The sequence below is a fragment of the Fukomys damarensis genome, unplaced genomic scaffold (genome assembly GCF_012274545.1).
Source record: "Fukomys damarensis isolate Sample0158 unplaced genomic scaffold, DMR_v1.0_HiC HiC_scaffold_21, whole genome shotgun sequence".
NCBI lineage: Eukaryota > Metazoa > Chordata > Mammalia > Rodentia > Bathyergidae > Fukomys > Fukomys damarensis.
Genome location: NW_022900933.1, coordinates 14,531,527 through 14,545,666, shown reverse-complemented (window position 1 = coordinate 14,545,666; position 14,140 = coordinate 14,531,527). Strand labels below are relative to the sequence as shown.

General features: G+C 38.8%; 1 protein-coding gene and 1 pseudogene across 8 annotated transcripts in view; one reads left to right on the top strand and one right to left on the bottom strand.

Annotated features, from left to right (window-relative positions):
* The window catches only part of Rgs6 (regulator of G protein signaling 6), a 561,710-nt gene that overhangs the window by 546,375 nt on the left and 1,195 nt on the right, over window positions 1-14,140 (bottom strand). For 6 of the 8 annotated variants that reach the window (XM_010645398.2, XM_010645401.2, XM_010645403.3 and 3 more), the window contains exon 1: window positions 13,938-14,131. The exons of 1 other annotated variant lie outside the window; for it this stretch is intronic. The gene's annotated coding sequence lies outside the window, so the exon portion shown is untranslated. Of the gene's footprint in view, window positions 1-13,642; window positions 13,904-13,937; window positions 14,132-14,140 lie in introns of those variants that run through there. One more of the 8 variants, XM_010645400.2, reaches the window with a different exon arrangement.
* Window positions 2,450-2,771, top strand: LOC117287127 (annotated as a pseudogene).

The window sequence follows — 14,140 nt, the reverse complement described above, 5'->3', positions numbered from 1 at the left end:
CAAGCACTTTCATTGAGTTGCAGTTTAATGTCACCTACTGATTAGTGACAGAGATGACATTAGAACTTTGGACTCGAGATCTCAAATGCCTCTCCTTTTACATTTTACATGGGTCCTAAGATTACTGTTTCTAATACTATTCACTGTTAGGGCCTGCACAAGTAATATTTTATTGTTCTCTTATTTCACATGAAAGAGTGTATGACTGCTCCAGAAAAAGTAGGAGTGACAGAGAAACTCTGCCAAATTTGCACACAAGAAGAGGTTGACTAATCGGTGAAGAAGAAGACACGTTCCCGGGGGCCTCTGGAAGAAAAGCACTCTTACTGGCTTTTTTTTTTTCTTTTAAAGCATGTCAGCTTTATGCCTTAGGATATTATTTCTTCTTTTTTATTTTAAGAATAGTGAAATTATTATGTTTATACCTTAAAACTAGCATTTAAATGTAATATTGAGTGTATTCCTTCTATGACTCTGTAATGCATACATGGAAGCAATAGGCTTTTTCTTCTTCTTGAGATAGCAAAACTTAACAGAAAAATCTACTCATAAAGCTCCCCAGCCAGAAGCAATATCAGTCAAGGAAATAAGACCTGAATAGGTTCCTGGGAGTCTGTTTTACTTTTTTTTACTCATATCATGTAGATGGGAGACAGAGTAATACAATTTGAATATACCTCTTTCTACAATAAGGCTCTACCTTGTAACAGAGCAGTCTTCAAGAACAACTAGAAAAGCAGGATAAAATAGAAAAGGAAAAACTCCCAAGGCAATAAAGGGAGAAGGAACCAAGATCCAAAAGAAAAGGAGAAGTAAAGGGTAAGCCTAACATTCTGTGTAACTATTGCTTTAAGGCATTTAATCAAATTCAATATCGGCTCATGAAGATAGTTCTAGAAATTTGTGAACGTTAGGGAACTTACTCTGATAGAGGAAATTTGCAAAACACAACAACCATTATATCTAGTAGTGAACTTTGCTACTGAGATTAGAAATAAGACAAGAATACCCACTATCACCACTTCTACTCACTATTATTCTAGAAGTCTTAGTCAACGCAACAGTTAAGAAAAAGAAATAAAAGTCACAGTGATTAAAGGAAAAAAAGTAAAAATTATTTAATTATATAAGTGGAACAGTCATAAAAATCTACACAAAACTACCAGAATTAAGAAGTGAATTTAGCAGTCACTGTATATAAGGTCAATATATAAAACTCAATAATATTTCTACATATCAGCAATAAATTATCAGAAAATATGTTTTAAAGCTATAATTTATAATAGAATCAAATAACTTCAAATACTAGGACTGCATCTTTAAAAAAGCATATAATGCTCTTACAACACAGAAGGGATACAAGAACACTACTAAAATGAAAGATATAAATAAATGGAGGTATATGTCATATAATGGATTGGAATAGTCAAAACAGTAATGACATTAATTTATTCCCAATCTGGACTAGCGATTTAATGAAATCTTAAAATTCCATTAAAAGATGATTTAAAAATTTATACATAATGCAAATGGCTAAAAATAACCAGGATATTCTTAAATAAGAACAAAGCTAGAGGCTATACATTACTAGATATCAAGACTTATTATAAAGCTCAAGTAATTAAGATAGTGTGGTACTAGCACCGATGGATGAACAGAAAATGGAACAGACGAGAAGAGACAGTCACAGATATCTATGACCACCCAATTGATAACAAAGGTGAACTTTCAGAGCAGTAGAGAAGTTTTTCAGTAAGTGGTGCTGAGTTAGAAAAGCAAAATAAATGCAGATTATTTTAGCTCATACCATAGACTAAAATAATCCCAGGTAGATATTTTATATAAAGATAAAAAGCAAGATAACAGCCAGGGATTTAGCTCAGTGGTTCTGCCACCTGCCTCACAAGTGCAAGGTCCTGAGTTCGATCTCCGGTACAAAAAAAAAAAAAAAAAGCAAAAAACCCCAGAGCTTCTTTGAGTTAAATAGAGTAGATTTATGACCTTGTGATAGGCAAAAATGTTTTAAGCAGGCACAGAAAATAATAACTATAAAAGAAGAGATTGATAAATTGGACTATATTTAAAGTAAAATATCCTATTCATTAAAAAAGAGCTTGAAAGGAAAGCCACAGACAGGAAAAATATTTTTAATTTGTATGATGGGTAAAAGCATTTGAAATTTGTTTTTAATAAGAATCCTGGGACTTGAGTTGTGGTTCGGTGGTAGAGAGCTTGCCTAGCATACACATGGCCCCAAATTCAATCCCCAGCATGGAAGGAAGGAAGGGAAAGAGGGAAGGAAGGAGGGGAGAAAGAGAATCCTACAACTCTATAAGATAGACAACTCAATAGAAAAATAAGCAACAAACTTGAACAGGCACTACAAAAGACAAATGAAAATGAAAAAAGAAATCCTTGCACTCTTCCTTTCCAAACTGAGTTCAGCAGAATGGGTCCCACAAAGAAAGGTGGCCAAAGGAAGGGCCTTTCTGACAATGCGATGGTGACTGAAAACACTCCATCAATAAGCACATCCTTGGAGTGGGTTTCAACAAGCATGCCCCTAGTGCAAAGCAATCTGGAATCCAGAAGTGTGCATCCAAACAAGGCTCAACAATGCTGTCTAGACCAAAGGAATAAGAAATGTCTCCTATCATATCCCTGTGCATTTGTATGAAAAATGTAATGAGAATGGAGAGTCATCAAACAAGCTCTTCACTTTAGTAACTTATGTCCCCATTACCACTTTCAAAAGTATACAGAAACTGTAGTTAAAAATTAACTTCAATATCAAATAGCTATTTGAAATGACAAAAATATTTAAAAGTCACATTGGTCACTAGAGAAATGAAAACTGAAACTATAATGAGATACCATAGCATACACACACAATGTCTAAAATTCAAGTTTGACAATCCAGAGTCTTGTCAATAATATAAAAAACAAAAACTAACTCATAAAGGGATGACAGGAATATAAATTCATACAACCACTTAGGAAAATTCTTTGTAAGGATCTATTAAATCCAAATATATGCATACTCCATGATCTGGCAATCCAGTTTTAGATACCAGTATATACCAAACAGAAATACATTCATATTTGTACTACAAAATACACAGAAAATTTTCTATTCACAATATGCCTAAAATGGAAATATCTCAAATGTCCATCATAGAAAATGAATAAGTGTTTGTGAAATATCACAAAGAATGCTATATATCAATAAAAGTTAACAAAGTACTGCTATATCTCACAACATGAATCTCTCAATGTTAATGTGCAAAAGAATCCAGAAAAAAAAAAACAGGTAGGTGGTACACACCTATAATCCCAGAACTCTAGGGGGCTGAGGCAGGAGGAGCCCAATTTCAAGACCAGCCTGGGCAACTTAGTGATTTAGTGAGACCATATATCAAAATAAATAAAATAAAAAGGGCTGGGGATATAGCTCAGTGTAAAGGCCCTGGGTTCAAGCCCCAGTATCCTCTTCCCTTCTACAAAAGAGGCCAGAAAAAGTACATACATATAGGCACTTTTATATCAAATATATATTTGAAATATTTCAAAACATAAGAAAGCTACTGTATTAGATATAAGTTAAAGGTTAACCCCTGAGGGAGCAGATGTATGTACTTACTGGGAGGATACATGGAATAATTTTTGGAGAAAGGTAATAATATTCTATCTTTGGTCTGGGAGAGATAACATGAATATGTTTACTGTTTGACAATCCACTGAGGAGTGATTTGTGCATTTTCTTAAATATTTTATATTTTGATAGAATTCCATGTTTAAAAGAGAAGAGTAAGCCAGGTGTGGTGGCGCACGCCTGTAAGCCCAGCAGCACTCGGGAGGCTGAGACAGAGGATTGCTGTGAGTTCAAGACCAGCCTGGGCTACATAGTGAGTTCCAGGTCGGTCTCAACTACATAGTGAGACCCTGTCTCAAAAAATCAAAAGCAACAACAAAAAAATAAATAAATAAAAGAGTAAAACTAAATGCAGATTTGGGAGAAGGGTACAGCATCTCTGACTCTCAAAATGGCACTTGAGCTCTCTCATGTATGTATAGCAGTGAAATTGATGATATAATGGCAGGGTTGTGCCTGCAGGGATGGTGAAGGGGCCACAGGTCATGTCTGTCACCACTACATGTATTCACCCCTTGCTGCACTAGGCACAGACAAAAACCAATAATCATTGAATGAGAGAAATGAAAGTGAAACTGACACCAACAATGACAGGAATGCTTTGCAATATCTTCCAAGAGTTGGAAAGTCTTCCATGGGAGTCCTCACATTGGCTAAGATTCTCTGTCTCTGCTCTTAATAACTTTCTATTGTCCAGCAAATAAAATCGAAGATCTGGGCCAGGGATGTAGATGTAGCTCAGTGGTGCGGTGCCTGCCCAGTAAGGGTAAGGCCCTGGGTTCGATTCCCAGTACCAAAATAGAAAAGTGGGGAAAAAAAGCCCCTAAAAAAAAACTGAAGATCTTTCATCCTAATTCAGAGGGAGTTGCTCTTTCTGGTCGCCTACTATCTTCTCCTATCAAATGGGCTTCTGGTAAAGAAGGACTGGACTGTGACCTGTCCTGGACAGGTGCCTTATCCCTGGACATACAAACTGGACCAACCTAGAGGTGTGACTAATTAGGACCCAAGTCTTTCACTGAAACAGAAATAAGAACAATAGAAGGGAGATCCTTTCCCAGGGAGATGGCTGTGTAGAAAGGATATAAGGGGTAGAGACTTTTGTGACCATCTGCTTTTTCTTTAGTATCACAGAAGAAAGAAACAAAGAAGCCAAGTGTCATTTAAGTGTCTGGATCTGTCCAGGCCTGAATGCTCTGATACAAGGTCAGAAATTTATTTTTTGCTTAAAATGTTTGGATTTTTCTTAACTTCAGTTGGGGTATTGACAGATATCAATAGATAGATATTCCAGGTGTGTATGTGTGTGTTGGGGGGCGGATCCTGCATTCAAGAGAGTCCTGAATCACTTTATCATCACCACTGTCATATATATATGTGGCATTTAAGTCTCTCCATAAACTGGCCCACAACGTACATTTCTAGTTTTATCAATCATTTTTATCTTCATATACCCAACAATATGGCCAGTCTCAACTACAGAAAACTTTCCTTGGCCAAGAATTCTCAATACGCAAAATTCAACTTAGCCCAGTGTGTTTTCAAATACACCGCTGATAATCAATTGGTCATTTCTATTGAGAAACATTAGAAAATATAAGAAATTGGGGATCAAAACCAGATACTTTTTAAGTGGGAAAGGGGGTTTTATTGCAGATGGCAGGCAGGGGAGTGGTTTTTGCAGAGAAGCTCTTAAAAAACTAAAGGAAGCCAAAATAAAAAATAAAAATCTGGAATTTACAGCATATGCTTTGTCATGATGCTAAATACTCTCTGCATTGGGGTGGGTCATCTAAGGACTTCCTAATCAGTCATGCCAAGTAAGTGAAATAAAGCTCTTCCACAGACTTACCTACTCTACCCTGAGCCACAGGAAGACCTAGAGGTTGCAGGTCAGTGCTTCTTGGTCTGAAAGTCTGAACAACACTGAACATTTGGACAGAACCTGACACAGCAGAGGGAAATGCCCAGGGCCTGGGGACTGTTTGTTGACTGTAATAAAGCAAAACCACCTGCAGGCATTTCCACTGCAGGGAGAGAGATCCTGGAGAACAGGAAGAAGTGACCAGGATTTGGGGCAGACTTTATTGCCAACACAAGGTGAGTCAAATGTCACTCATCCTCTACTTTGTTTTTCTCATTTTACTTTCAAGAAACATAATTAAACAGTTTGCCTCCACCTGAGATTCCCCTATCCCCATTTTCATTTAAGGTTTTACATAAGCTCATCAATGCAGATTTCTCCTGCCAGAAGGATGCTTAAGGATGTTTAAGGGCCTGGCTCTCAGTACAGGGTGTTAAGTATTCTCTGCACACTCTGCACTTTGTCACCTCTATCCTTTTATTTACATCAAAATGCCTCAGGCACAAGCTTGCCACCTGTCCCCTGGTTCCATCCCTGAAGGCCCCAAGCCTCTCAGTCTTCCAAGGTCCAATTCATCCACTCAACCCCTTCACTGAAAACTCACAGTGGGAAGGTTCCCCCAGTTTCATTCCAATGTGCCTTGCTTCTGACATTCTGTTTCCCTGTCTTTTTCCCCCCAACAAAATTATAAGTTTCTTAAATACAGGATTCATCTGAATGATTATCATATAGAAAGGGGGCTTTGATGGCGGGCCTCAATGTCTGATGCAGACAGGCAGAACAAAGACAGAAAGAACAGATTCTGCAGCCCAACTGCACCCTGGGCTAGGGCACCCCCACAAGCCCCAGTGAAGAGCTGACTATTCACTCTTGAGATTGTTTCCAGGTAGACTGTTTCAGTAATGCCCTCAAAGCAAGCACAATTTCCCAGCCCTATTATGCAACTGGCAAGAATGCAGATCGATAGTGTTAATCTGCTTTGTTTTAAGTCACAGCTCCTTGTCTTTGGGCAGAGACCAGCAGCCAGGCCCCTAAACTACCTGTTGTACTGGAAACGAAAGTGCCTTCCCTTAAACATCCTAAAATATAATCGATAAATTTATTCTTTGTGAAAGCGCCCTTTCTATTTTGACCCACTGCTGAATCAGTCATTGTATTAGGATGTACGGTCAGCAGAATAGTGACATCTTCCTGCTCGGTTTGGAATCTGAACAAGTAGCACTTACATAGCAGTTTAAGGAAAAATACACTGGATATTTTTTAAAGTGGTTGTCTTTTTCCTTTTGAGAGAGAGAAAGAAAGATCACAAAGGTCAAACACAATCAACTCAAACAAGTGTTTCTTTTGGGTTGGGTAGTACAGATCTATATCACGTTTTTCTAACTGGAATAGTTAATGATGAAAAGTGTGAAAACAGTACTTTCTAAACAGCACCTATCCTTTACTTTAACACAGTCCTCGCCTGTCCTTAATGCCTTCCCGACCCTGAGGTCTAGCACCAGATGCCATTTATGATCAAACATGGGTGGCTTTTTCACTTTTAGAAACAAGAAGGGTTATTATGTACCCATATCTCTATAGAAAGAAGTCAGGGGGCCCCATGCTCCAAGAAAAATTGAATGTACATATATTTCTTTGTAGGAGTAGAAACTTACATGTTTAATACAAAAACAAAGCATATTTAAAGAAAAACAATTTAAGTTACCCTTGTGAATGAAAACCTACTTGCTTCCCTCATTTGCTTCACCTAACTGGTCCTATTATGTGCTTGAGTTTACAACCCATTTCCTAGTGCTTTTTCTCCTTCACTCATTGTACAAATCATTCTTAATTAGTATAAACCAGAATTTGCAACAGATGCTGAAGTTATAACGGGGAATAAAACAGTTCCTGCTCTCCTAGAATGAGTATTCTAGTGGAAGGAGACAGGCAATACATAAATGAAGACATATACTGCAATGTCATGGTGATAAAACTACGAAGAAAAATAGAGCTGAAAACAGAATTGGTAAGACAATAAAGAGCTCTGCAAGGGCAGAATTTACCATTTCAGCAAGAGTCATCTGAGATGACTTTGATTATGAAGATTTTACATGAGCTCTTTTTGTTGTTCTCTTTCTTGGTGTGTGTATGTGTGTGTACACATGCATGCTGGGACTTGAACCCAGAGCCTCACACATGCTAGGTATAAGCTCTCCAACTATGCTAGCCCATTGTAATAGTATTTAGTTTTCAGCCTAAAAGTAAAAAATAATTAATTCAATAACCAATTATTATCAACATTTCTCACCTGAAAAATCTTGTTCTGTCTCTCTCTACCCACCTATGAAATTTCTTCCTGTTTTTCAAAACCCTCCTTTTCTAGATCTGATATTTATTTCTCCCTCTAAACTGAACTGCATTGTACTTCCTGTCTCCATCATCTATTTGCTACTAACACTGAAATAAAACTCCATGCATTCTTTCCTAAACAGACACTTAACATCCCTTATCATTAACTTTCTATTTATTCCTATCACCTCTCCAAAATGACTTAAATTATCTCAAGGATGGAAATCTCTGTTTATCTCCCACCTTGTGGCATATCAGAGAAACTCAGAACTTTGAGGTTCAGATAAGATCGAAGTTTAAATGTTGCTTTCTTTCAAGACCAAGTAACTCCTTGATCCAGGGCAGTGATGGAGGCAAACCTTCCAGAGCTTTCAATGATACAAACAGCTTGCTGTGGCGCACACAGCATAGGTTCGCCACTACCCATATATGGCAAAAAAACTGAACTTTTCCTTCTCAGCTTCATTTTCCTCTTCTATAAAATGGGAACAATACCTTCTAACTTCTGTTAAGGGCTTTAATCTACAAAAGAGCTCTACTGATGCTGCTGTTATTCTGTAAGATCAGACCACAATCACACTATTATGACAGGTCTACAGCTTTCTAGGCTGGGCAATTTTTGGTTTAGCCAACTGATTTGTTATCAAGCATTTTCTATGAGTGTGGATTTGTGCTGGAGATGGAGATATAATGAAGCCCCCTCAAAAAATAAAAAAACAGTCAAACAGACGCCAGCCCAATAAAGGAGACAAACATCCATCTATAATTACAAACCAAAAAGAGGATCTCACCGTATTATGGATCTGAACTGGATCTATCCAGGTAAAATCAAGCAAGCCCTAAGAATAACGGCTATAACCACGCACAACTTCCATCTGTGTCCATGCTCATCCACACATACTGAGACTCATCGGCTCCTGTACCCACACCAACACTAAGCCTTGCTTCCCATTTACTGCTGCCTGCACCTGTCACTCTGAAAGTAACTCAGCTAACATTTGCCAAACACCTACTATCTGCCAAGCACCAGAACACACACCAAGAATATGGAAAAACAAAAATAAAACATGGTTTTGCCCTAAGTAAGGGTCAAACTCTGAGTCAAGAGGTATCACTGTTGCAGCATTCTCCTTGTTTTTGCCTCTTGTCCTGGTGATAAACAACAACATTTTGGGCTCATGGAATATCTCTGGTTACCACAAAGGAGACCTAACCCACTCTGCACTCTCCCACTTAGATGTCTGGCCACTTGCTTTCTACACGTCCCTTCAAATCCCAGTGTCAGAAATATGGGGCAAGATTCTTGGAGGGACTTGGGAGTTCCTCCAATGCTAGACTCACAGAGCAACTCTCAAGAAAAACAGGGGAAAAGGAACTAGACCTTGATATATCTATTTCCCAACAGACTCATTGTTAAAATTATTAGAAAACTGGTACTGTGTCATGATGGCTCTATCATCTGCAGCTCTTATGTCCCACTTCCTGTCTCTAAACACAATGCTATGTCCTCACAGTCACACATATTCCAGAGGGAGGTGGCATTTTTGTTCTTATTTCACAGAGGACGAACTTGAAATAGAGAAGCAATGGATAGAGTTCCTAGACATTTGTGATTCTACTTTTAGAGCAAATGATAGGAGTCTAAAGGTAGCTATATCCAATGGCAAGACGCAAGTGACTTGAGTACCTCCAAAGGATTCCACCAATAGCTCCAAGTTATGCAGTAGCCCTTTTCTTGGCGTATTCTGTGTAATGCAGGCTTCTACTTGGGCAAGAAAATATCCTTCTGAGGAGAGCAGATACTACCTAGTGACTAAGGGAAATCCACCACATCAAAATGTAAAGGGGGTTTGTCCTTCGATGGTTTTACCAAATAATTTGGAGAAGCCAAGACAACTCATTTAATTGCAGCAATTCATTTTAATTGCCATCCTTAAAGGAGCATCTTATTTGTTCATAGTCAAGTATTTACATATTTTTCATGTTGCCATACTTAAAATGAGTGTTCTCTGTACCCTACATTTCTAATACATAAGTAGAAGAAAATGATCCAAAAAGTAATAATATAAAGATGATCAAAAATTCTAAACAAGGTGTTTCAGCCTGCTGGAATCTTGGAGCTCTCAAATTTACTTACTCACTGTGAGTGAGAGGAAGGGATAAAGAACACTTTCCTTCGGTATCAGGCAGGCCTGGGTCTGATTTCTGATGTTGCCACTTACTAGCTGTGTGGATTTGTGCAGATTTCTTTGTTTGAGATTAGTTTCTTCAACCACAAAATAGAAACCTAACTCATAGAATGGTCATGGTACTTTAGTGAGCATTATTATGCCTTTTGGGGAGTTAGACAACAGGGGTGTCAATGCTTGCTTTACATGCTGCTTTGGTGATTGGGGGTAGTTATTAGAGAACTTCCCCTGCCCTTTTTTTAAATACAGTCATCCTTTGGTATCCAGAGTGGATTAGTTCCAGGTCACCCACAGCTACCAAAATTCTGGATGCTCAAGTCCCTTATATAAAATGTCATTGTATTTGCATACAACCTTTGAACATTTTTTCTTATACATTATCTCTAGCTTACTTATCATAATTAATATAATATAAATGTTATATAAATAGTAGTTTATTGTATTGTTTAATGATGGGGAAATTTGTGCATATTCAGTACAAATGCAATTTTTTCTGAATATTTTTATCTGCAGTTGATTGAATGAGCAGATGCAGAACCCACAGAGAAGCAGAACCAACTGCATGTAGAAAATGAATTGACTCTTACTGGTCTCAGAGAGGCACCTATGAAGCATTTGGCAAGATTCATGGTCTGCAGTGTCTTGAACAGATACTCCTGGTTATTTTTAACATAACTCACTAAGTTTAATGTTCATTTTAACTGCCTACTCATAAGCATTTGTGTTTTGCTTGCAGTGAGAAAAACTAGGTTTTATGACTGATAAATATTCTTATTACAGATTTCATGGTCCCAATTCTGGATGGTTATTCACTTGATCTATTTAGAAAGTTTTCTCCCTATGAAGATAACTGATACTGATTGAATCAACATTTCCTGAACACCTACTGGCAGGTGCTTTGCTGGGTACTCAGTCGGGGTGGGACAGAGTATTTTGGGCCCCAAAGACTCAAGGAGCTTATCCTGTAGTTTTTATGTGGTCGCCAGGCTGACACAGTCAGCATCATCTGTGGACTTGTTAGAAATGTAAATTCTCAGGCCCCACTGCAGGCTGCCTGAATCAGAAACTCTGGGGGTGAACCCCAGCTGTCTGTTTGCATAAGCCCTCTTCAAACGAAGATCATCCTCATCAAATGTCAAAGTAACACATATGCCATGAGTTTACTGAGCTAAACTGGAAAGTATTATTTGTCTTTCGAGGAAACAGAGGCCCAGTGGCCAAAGGCCACATGAGAAGCCGATGGAGAAACTGGACTCTGCAGAACTCAGGTCTCCCACCCCAACTGGCCCGGATTCCTTCTGCTGCTTTTCTGGTGCTGTACTGCCTGTGTCAGATGAGGGAGCCCCATGTATTGCCAGCCCAAATGACAAACATTAGTTTTCAAAGAACTGACAAAGAGACAATCAGCTCTCTATGAAAATAATGATCACTAACAAAAATAAAAATCTAATCAAGATCACCCACTAAACTAGCAGTCATAACCTAAACCTTTAGCAAATATCCTAGTTCTCTTCATAAGATTAGAGATGGAGAAAGGGGAACAAATATACTGAAGATATGACTGGAATAATATCTGAAAGAATGTAGTTTGAAGATATGTTAGTAGTGATTCACTATCTGCGGAGGATTACAGATAATCTTTCTCTTTTTCTTTGTATTTTCTGGATTTTATTTTTCTAACTAAACATTACTTTTCTAATCAGGAAAAACAGTAAAACTGTTTTTGGAAATGTTATGGCACTCAACATGAAAGTTTATTTTCTATTTCTATTTCTTTGCATTCAGCAGGACAGTGTGTATAGTAATTATTTATCTCATGCCATATGTTACATTGAAAATGAAATTCAGTAAATATATTTCTTCCAGCTGGCCCCGAAAACGAAGAGGTTAAATGCATTCCGAGGTTCAAAACACTAAGAATTAAGGCAGGCTAACTGTGAAGTTAAAGGAAAACTTAATCCCAGTATTGAGATCTCTGAAAGCACCCCTTCTGAAAAACATTTATGTGACACCCAGTGCTTTACTCATATCTCCCTGACGTTTAACCCTTGGCACAAAATGCAATGTTTAGCAATTCCAGGCAAAGTCTTTTATCTGCGGATAAAATGCTCAGAAGAAGGTCAGAGAGGTGAGATACAAAATGATCCTTTCACCCCAAAATTTTGTCCTTGTGGGACAATAAAACATTCCAAATAATTGGTAAATTCCATTGTCCAAAATATCCTCAATTTTTTTTTCTTCCTCAAGAAATATTTGCTCAGATATTTATGTTGGATATCTTTGTTCCATAAATAAAAAATAACTAAATAAATGAGACTCATTTAAAGAAATATTACTGCCACAAAAGCATTGTTGTAATGTTTCACTTGATAAGAAATGATGCTTCAAAGACAAAACAACATTGTTTTACTGAAGCTTTCAGCAGTATAAATTCAGTGAATGTTAATTGAAACTTCCTAAAGGAAACAGGAAGTAAAGAGCCAATGAAATGAATGTGGAAAAGGAAACCCCAGTAGCTATCTCTGTCATCAAAATACCTCACAATAGCTGACATTTTTAGAATTTGCAGCTTCTTTCTGAAAAGTATGAGTTATTGGGAATAGACTCTATATATCTTATAGTACCATATTCACACAACTGACCTTACTAGTACAGTCAGAGAAATCAGAGAGAATTTATCATCTTGGATTTCCTGGTTCAGATGAAAGTTAAAGAGGATGTCTCTTCAAAGAGTCTCCAGTTTCTCTCAGTTCTCTGCTTTCTTTCACAGAGTAGCCACACCCATTATGAAATTACTAAGGTAACAATAAAGATATACAACTCACAGGAAGTTTCTCCCCAACAGCCCATTTCCCACTCTATTCCCATCTGCCTGTGAAACTGTTCTACAAGAGCCTTGTTGACAACATATTAAGCTGAACTGTTGTCATTTCAGTGTAACAATTTTTGACAACCACACAGAGAGAATTACAGCCCATTTCCTAGCATCATTCTTACAAGCCCCGTTCTAATTCTTCTATTTCTCATCCCCTCTGGAGAAAAAAAGGATCACTGCTGCGTTTTACTTCATCCTGGTTGTTTGTACAGTTTGACTATGGGACTGCTAAAAGGTAATGATCAGAACTAACCTGCAGATACAACTCCAAACACTGATAAAAATGCTAAGAGAACAATGTCAAGCCAACAGAAGCCACAAAGTATCTTCAATATATAGCACAGAAATGCCACTAGTCTCTACGAAAGAAAATAACGTGCCTACTTTTCAAATTGACAACAAAAACAAATACACAGCAGCTTTCATTCTGAGCAGAATTAAATTTTCTGAGCCACTCTCAAGGCCAGCCGGAAGTGTGTGTAAACAGGGTCTCCACACGTAGTTTATCTGTGCTCTCAGTGAATGAATACCTGCGGCTTTCTTTCCTGTTGCAGTTCCCAAATAACAGACCTCACCGGCGGCCCCAGCCCTCCACACCTCACCACGGAGATTCGCTCTCTTTCCTTCCAGACCACAAATGGACGCGCTTATTCGGAGAAAAAGTTCCTGAAGGTCTGCTGTTGAGGTATCTGCCCTACCTGCGCCCCCAAAATCGGAGGACTCCTAAGTACCTTGGAAGCACCTCCGCTCTGCTCCCTCGTCCCGGCTGGTGAGCGCCTCACACTCAGAAAGCAGGAACACGATTTATATGCAGACCTGCACCCGTCCCACCCGTCCCAGCTCGCCTAACCACTTATGTAAGCTCGTCTTCCACGGTCCCAAACTGCAGGCACACCGGCACCTGTCACCACCGAAACGGACCCGCGCCCACAACGAGACGTCTCCCGGGGGTGGGGCCGTGCCTTTGCAAACCGTCTCCCCCACCCCATTAGTTTCTTGCCCATTTCCTGTCACAACTACAATTACCTTAGCAACCAAAGAATGCCTCTGACTCTCTCCGGCTGCCGAATGCCCCCTAAAAGCTCGCTCCAGGTCCGTGGTAAAGCTGGAGGAGCCCCGGGAGCCCGGACCTGCGACCTCTTGGGGGCGGAGGGGAAGTCCAGTCAGGCTGCGCGCCGCCTCTTTCCCGAGTTTCCGCCACGGCGAGCGCAGGGACTCAGCGAGCGGGC